General features: G+C 38.7%; 1 pseudogene; it reads right to left on the bottom strand.

Moving 5' to 3' along the window:
- LOC103919226 overlaps positions 1–6,119 on the bottom strand; it is a 29,702-nt pseudogene that overhangs the window by 7,844 nt on the left and 15,739 nt on the right.

The raw sequence follows: 6,119 nt of genomic DNA, 5'->3' as shown, positions 1-6,119 counted from the left end.
TAGACAGGTCGGTGGGGCTTGCCCGCGGTTGCTCCTGGCCCTGCCCGGGTCTCATCAGCCGCTGCCGCATGAGCTGCGGGCTCCTGGCAGGTCTCTCTGCTCCCCTGAGGCTTCCCTGGTTCAGGAAACCCCCCTGTGCACCGCGCTGGAGCGCTCCGCTGCGGATCGTGCAGGCACTGGAGCTGCTTGAAATGGCAATACAGGTTTTAAAGAGCATTAATATGCAAAAGAGTCCGGATTCCTCTGAGAACCTGCAAGTTCACATGCCTGTCACAGTCATAGGATGCCAGTCAGCAGTAAGTCAATTAACGAGTGATATTATTCTATTACAAAAGTCACCAAGAGCATTCATTCAGTAGGCAGTTGATAGGTGCACCTCCTCTGTTTACAGATCTGGACCAGCAATGAAACTGAACATATGCTGCTGCCTCCAGTTCCCCCCTCTTCCCCCCTCCAAAACATTTCTAGTTTGGAAAGGACAAAAGCAATGCATGAAGAGCCTTTTGGGTGACATGTTGACTTTTATAATGACAGGAAATGCATCCCATCTTTTCAGTAAAACTTCAATGTAGAAGCAAACAAAAATTAAAAAACCAATAGGCAATAAGTTATTATTTTCTCTTAAGCCCCTGAAAGCTTGATTTTGATAATGGACAAAAGATAATTTTAATTCTTGCTATACGTCTACATGCTATTTGCAGTTGTTCTCTTTCCAAAGCACTCTCCATCAGCATAGCTTTCCTTACAACACTTACAGCAGTGATTTTGAGAAATGAATACAGCTGCCCTTTTCTCCATGCTTTAAAAAGCATGTTTACCCTGGATGAATGTTGTAAAGCTTTTTAGCTGCTGAAGGGTCCCACACCAAAACAGGATTTCAATACCGTGACCTATGCTTTTGAACTCAATTCACCTGTCCTTTGCCACTTACAAGTTTGAGTTGTACTTTAAACTGCTTTAGGATATCTGAGCCATCAGAGACCTGTTAAAGAAAGGATACTTGCTGAATATTTAGCAGCATGTTTAGCTTCACCATTAGGGGGATAGGGAACCTACAGGCTTTAGTTTAAACAGGACGCTTAATTCAAATAACTCTGGAGAAGGGAGATGAACCCCAAAGTCATATAATTTCTAACTCGAATGGGACTCGTAATAAAATGTGTTTCTTAATATTTCCTGCTGTACTCCAATTTAAAGTTTACTTTTGTCTTTAATTTCAAATATGTTTCAGTCTGAAACAGTGAAGAAAATGTGTCAAGTTTCTGGAATAAATCTGTATTTTCAGAGTCCTTTCCTACTGTCATGGACTGGAAACAGGCTGGAACAGATAGCCTGCATGCATCTGGTTACATGATTGTAGAAGATCCTAGTAAAACAATATAATGGTCACTTTGTAATGATATGTGTGCAAATAGCTCTTTAGGAAAAAACATTTTTTTCTTTCTAACTGGAGTTTGAAAGAAAATAAGCAGGACTAAAAAATTCTCTCCTTCCTTGCTCAAAGCCACACCTACATAAACTGAAGAGAAATAAAGCTTAATGAAGCAGTAAGAGGATCTTTCCAGCTTAAACCCATGAAAATTAACAGCCAATCAAACATGTGAGGAAGCATCATGTGATGTGAAAAGTGATCAGTCCCCAAATGTGTTTTTCATGCATTTAATTTTATCTCTAAGACAATACCTTTCCTGTTGCTCCTGTGATGAAGGATGACAGCACAGACCTTGGTAAACCTAACCACCAAATAAGCAAACCTGTTAACTTTTCATAGTAGTATCTCATAGGTAAGCTGAGTGTATCTGCCATTTAATGTCAAGGTTAAAGACTATAAACCCCTACAGATAATTAATGCACCTACTGCAACATTATCCTGTGGCTTGTCTACATGAGAAAATTAGTGAGCGCTTAGCTAGGCTATAAAATAATGCTACATTCCCTGTGTGGGCTCCAAGCATCTCCATGACAGGTTGGTTGCTGCATTTTGAAAGCTACCCCATGCTGAGTATTTGAGGAACTACTTGTATAAGGAAACAGCAGTAACTAACGTGCTATAAATTTACACCTTTCTCTACTGCATGCTGACTTCTCCTGCAAATAAAACTCTCAGACACACTGAACTCCACATACTGTACTAAGGTACCTAGCAGCACAAAGGATGATTTAACTTTTACTATGGTATATTCTGTTTGCAAGGCATTAGTTTGGCAAGCAAGCTTTGCTGTTAAAAAAATGGCAGCTTCCATAGGTAATTCAATGAAAAGATGAGAGAAGCAGATAGTCTGCTCTTCCAATTTATACAAAGAGACAATACTTAGAATAACAACTAACCCTGGGATCTGATACAACCCCTCTCAAATCTTTTCATTCAGTGTACTTCCAAGTATTTGCAACAGCTTAAAAAAAGAAGTCTGGGTTTGTTGGAAGAATCCCAAATCAGATACTGTAGCATGTAAACCTGATAATTCTGCCTTCCAGTTTTAAATCTTTAAATTTATAAATGCATAAGTGAATGTAAGCTTGGCTTAAACAACCTTGCAGAACTATTTGCTCCTTTCTGAGGGGAGTTTTCTGAAATCCAGAAGTGGGCTCAAAGACATTGCATTACTTTTTAGGTGCTTGCTAACAAAATAATGCTTTTCTTGTGTGTCTAAGAATCTGTAAAATACATGCATCCATTTTATGCTCTTCTTGAGCCCTCTCTGACTTTTTGAAACTGTTGAGAAGTGGACCTGATCACTGTCCTGGCACACCTCTCCTCTACAGAGTGTACCTGTAGGGTAGCATCTCAAGGAGGCTCCTAGGAACATGTTTCTTTACTCATTTGACACCAGCTGAATAGGAAAGCCTCTCCTCTTGACCATGTAATGGTTCTGGAGCAGGAAACCTCAGAGATATAAGCTCTACAGCAGAGGATAAGGTTGGCTATACAAGCTATCAGTAAGCTCCAAAGAAAGAAGTAGTTAAAGAACTGATGCTTCTGTCTGAGCGGTAAGCCAGCTTTCATGCTTCTAGCATTAACGGGACCTCAAGCTTCCTCACAGGAGTCACCCAAAGTGCATTGTGATAGAAAAGTGGGCCCACTTGTGTTACCTTTCCACAAATGAGGAAGGCTGAACACTGAAGCGAAGCCCCCATCAGCTTGTGTGGATATAACAGAATAACAGAATGGGCCGTAGAGATCAAATGCAATGTAAAGCACTATCCAGATGTTAAAGGCTGCATCTCTTAAGTACTCCAAATTGTTCCCATGCAGATAGATGCTTATTAAATAGTTATGTATGACCACCAGTTTGCATAGCACATAATTTGTGCCATATGTTATAGCTATGCTGTTCACCACAGTACAGTATAGACTCCCTAGATTAGACTGACAGTAAAACCAACATACCTTCACAGCAGCACTATGGGCTAATTTGCCCCAATTCTGGGATTTAAACTACTTGCATATACCCACACAGCACTGTGGTCTACAGTATAAATACACTCTGAAAAGGCTTGCAGTTCTAGGTCAGGGACATAGGATAACAAATCAGGGTACAGAAATTGGGAGACATCATCTTTAAGAGGAAAGCACTTCCAAGAAGAAAATTAAAGGAAAAAAAGGGCCAATGGTTGATGAAGAAATATGTTATTGTGGGATATTTTAAGCAGAAGCAAGAGTTTGATGAAGCTATAACACTTGTGGCAGGAAAAGGAAATACGTTCAAGAAAAGTTTAATACAGCGAGAGGGCAAAGAAATCAAAGAGAGAGGCTAGGATGTTTTTTTAAGGGGGCCAGGATTGATTTTTTTTCCTGTGGTTTTTTTTGTTTGTTTGTTTGCGGGGGGGGATTTTGGCTGGGTTTTGTTGGGTTGGGGTTTTTGGGGCAGGGGTTATTAGCATGTGTTTGTTTTTTCCTAGATGCCAAATGTTATTGCATAGTGACAGAAAGCAGGGAGAGATTCAAAGCAGCAGCAACATGGTGAGAATGACAAGAGAAAAAATATTATCTACTCTGAAAGAAAAAAAAACCAAAACAACATGTTCTTGTGCTCACCTTTCAATGCCGTTGAGTTTAAAAGAATGTTTCCTAGACATCGTCAGACCACCACTCCATACAGCCTGCATGAAATGATTGACTGACTTACACTCATAATAAAATAGGGATTTTTAACCATCATTAAATATTTCATCTTAGGAATATAAACTGTTCAGTGAATGATTCAAGTATTATACAGAAAGAAACTCAGAGAGGAAAAGAAACTTACAGCTTACCCTCTTCCCCCAGCACAGTTAGAGGACAAAACCAATATATTAAAAAAGAAAGTAGATTGATGACATATGACAAATATTATAAAGGGCTGCACTATTCCAGTGATTTCCTATACTATTCTGTTGTTTATTATAGCAGAAAATAAACTGATTGTATTTGATTCAACTTCTAGGTATACAAATAGTCCTACTAGCTTCAACATGGTTTAATGCATCAGTAAGATGAGCAGGATTTAGCACCATAACAAGAACTCAAAAATACCAAGGGTTATATTCTTGTCACCTTTATGTCAATCCGCATTTCACTATTTTCAGTGAAGACATGATTGCATATGAAAGTAAGTTTGGTCTTCAGCTACAAATAGTTGGGTTATGTGGATATAAGAAAAGAATTTGCCTCTGTATTCATTCTCTATTCTTCATTCACTGTAATCATCCGTTTCAAATATCTTGAGCTCCCACCTCTGAAGTACCAAACAGCAGCTATCAGAGCAAGGCAGCTTTACAACAAAGTTTCCGATTTTTCCTTACATAATTAGGCTGACACCCTCTTCATATTTTGCAGAAATTAGAGTATCTTTACAGGACACAGTGATTTCAGTGGAATAAGTTCATTATACTTCTATTATACTGTCATTGTACTATGGAAGAAATCAATGCTATGCACATCAGCATTCAACTGTTTTTATGTGCAACACTGAACATTTCCTCAAAATGTTGTCCTACTGTTAGGCATGCAAGCCTATTTATAGCATCTATCTAGAAGTTTTCAGGAGGGGTTAATGGACTAGAGTTCCTATAAACTTCAAAATCTGAAAAAAAAAAGATTCAGACTATTTAGTAAACACAATACTGAAGTTGGCTAAAGACATAAACCATAATTATTCATACCTTTTCACAACAGCAGCAAAACCCCAAAACCAAGCTAGCCACTTTCCCCCCTACACCCACATACTTACAGCAGAGCTAAGAATTTTATTTAGGAAGCATAATCAACCTTACTTTGTTACAAGCCAAGTATCCTGAAATAGGAGGGTAAACCAAATGACAACTCTGAACACAGACAGTAACTCAGGAGCTCAAATATTATATGCTGCACAGGTAGTGTGTTTAATTTTCGGAGTTGGCTTAGCTGATGCAAGAAGAACCACCTTGTAAGTGGTATGTGCTATATTACTGCATGAGTGCAGTCAACCGTTTTTGTAAACAAGCACAACCTATACTGAAAGCTTATATCCCCTTCTGTATTTTTTTCCAGTAGCATTCATTCAGGCAAATAGACCATTCATTTCATAATCTCAGAAAAGCTGTGCCTACAAAACTGATTCCAGTTTTTAAGCTTCTGAGAATGCCAAGCATTATTTCCAGAAAGCCTTACATCCACGTGCATCCAGAGCTTACGCTTCTCACATACGTCAGCAATGTCAGAAAGGGGATCAAAGGTTCCATAAATGGTGATACCAGCAGTGGCACTGATAAAGTGGGATGTGACCCTGAAAGTGATAGAAGATTTTGCAAGTCCACATGAGCTCAAAAACATTTCAGAAAACCTATTATGCTTTCCTCATATCTCTGGCAGAACTTATCTCTATAATTAATAATGAACAACATTCTTCTTTACTATTCCATCTCTTCTCATTTCTTAAATTCCTATTCTATTTCAGGGTGAACTGGAAAAAAAGGGTGCTCTTCCAAAAAAGAAAAAAAAACCAAAAATGTAATGGCACTTTATCTATAGGACTGCTTCTATCTGTGTGTGAAAAAATCTTATATATTCATGACACAACATAACCCAAGTATTGTCATCCATCAGAAAACTTCCATTACTTTTACTCAGAAGCTATCTAGAGACACCACAAGCTCTTAAG

This window comes from Pygoscelis adeliae, unplaced genomic scaffold (assembly GCF_000699105.1).
Source record: "Pygoscelis adeliae isolate BGI_AS28 unplaced genomic scaffold, ASM69910v1 Scaffold6, whole genome shotgun sequence".
NCBI classification, from domain to species: domain Eukaryota; kingdom Metazoa; phylum Chordata; class Aves; order Sphenisciformes; family Spheniscidae; genus Pygoscelis; species Pygoscelis adeliae.
This window is presented reverse-complemented; position numbering and strand designations above follow the sequence as displayed.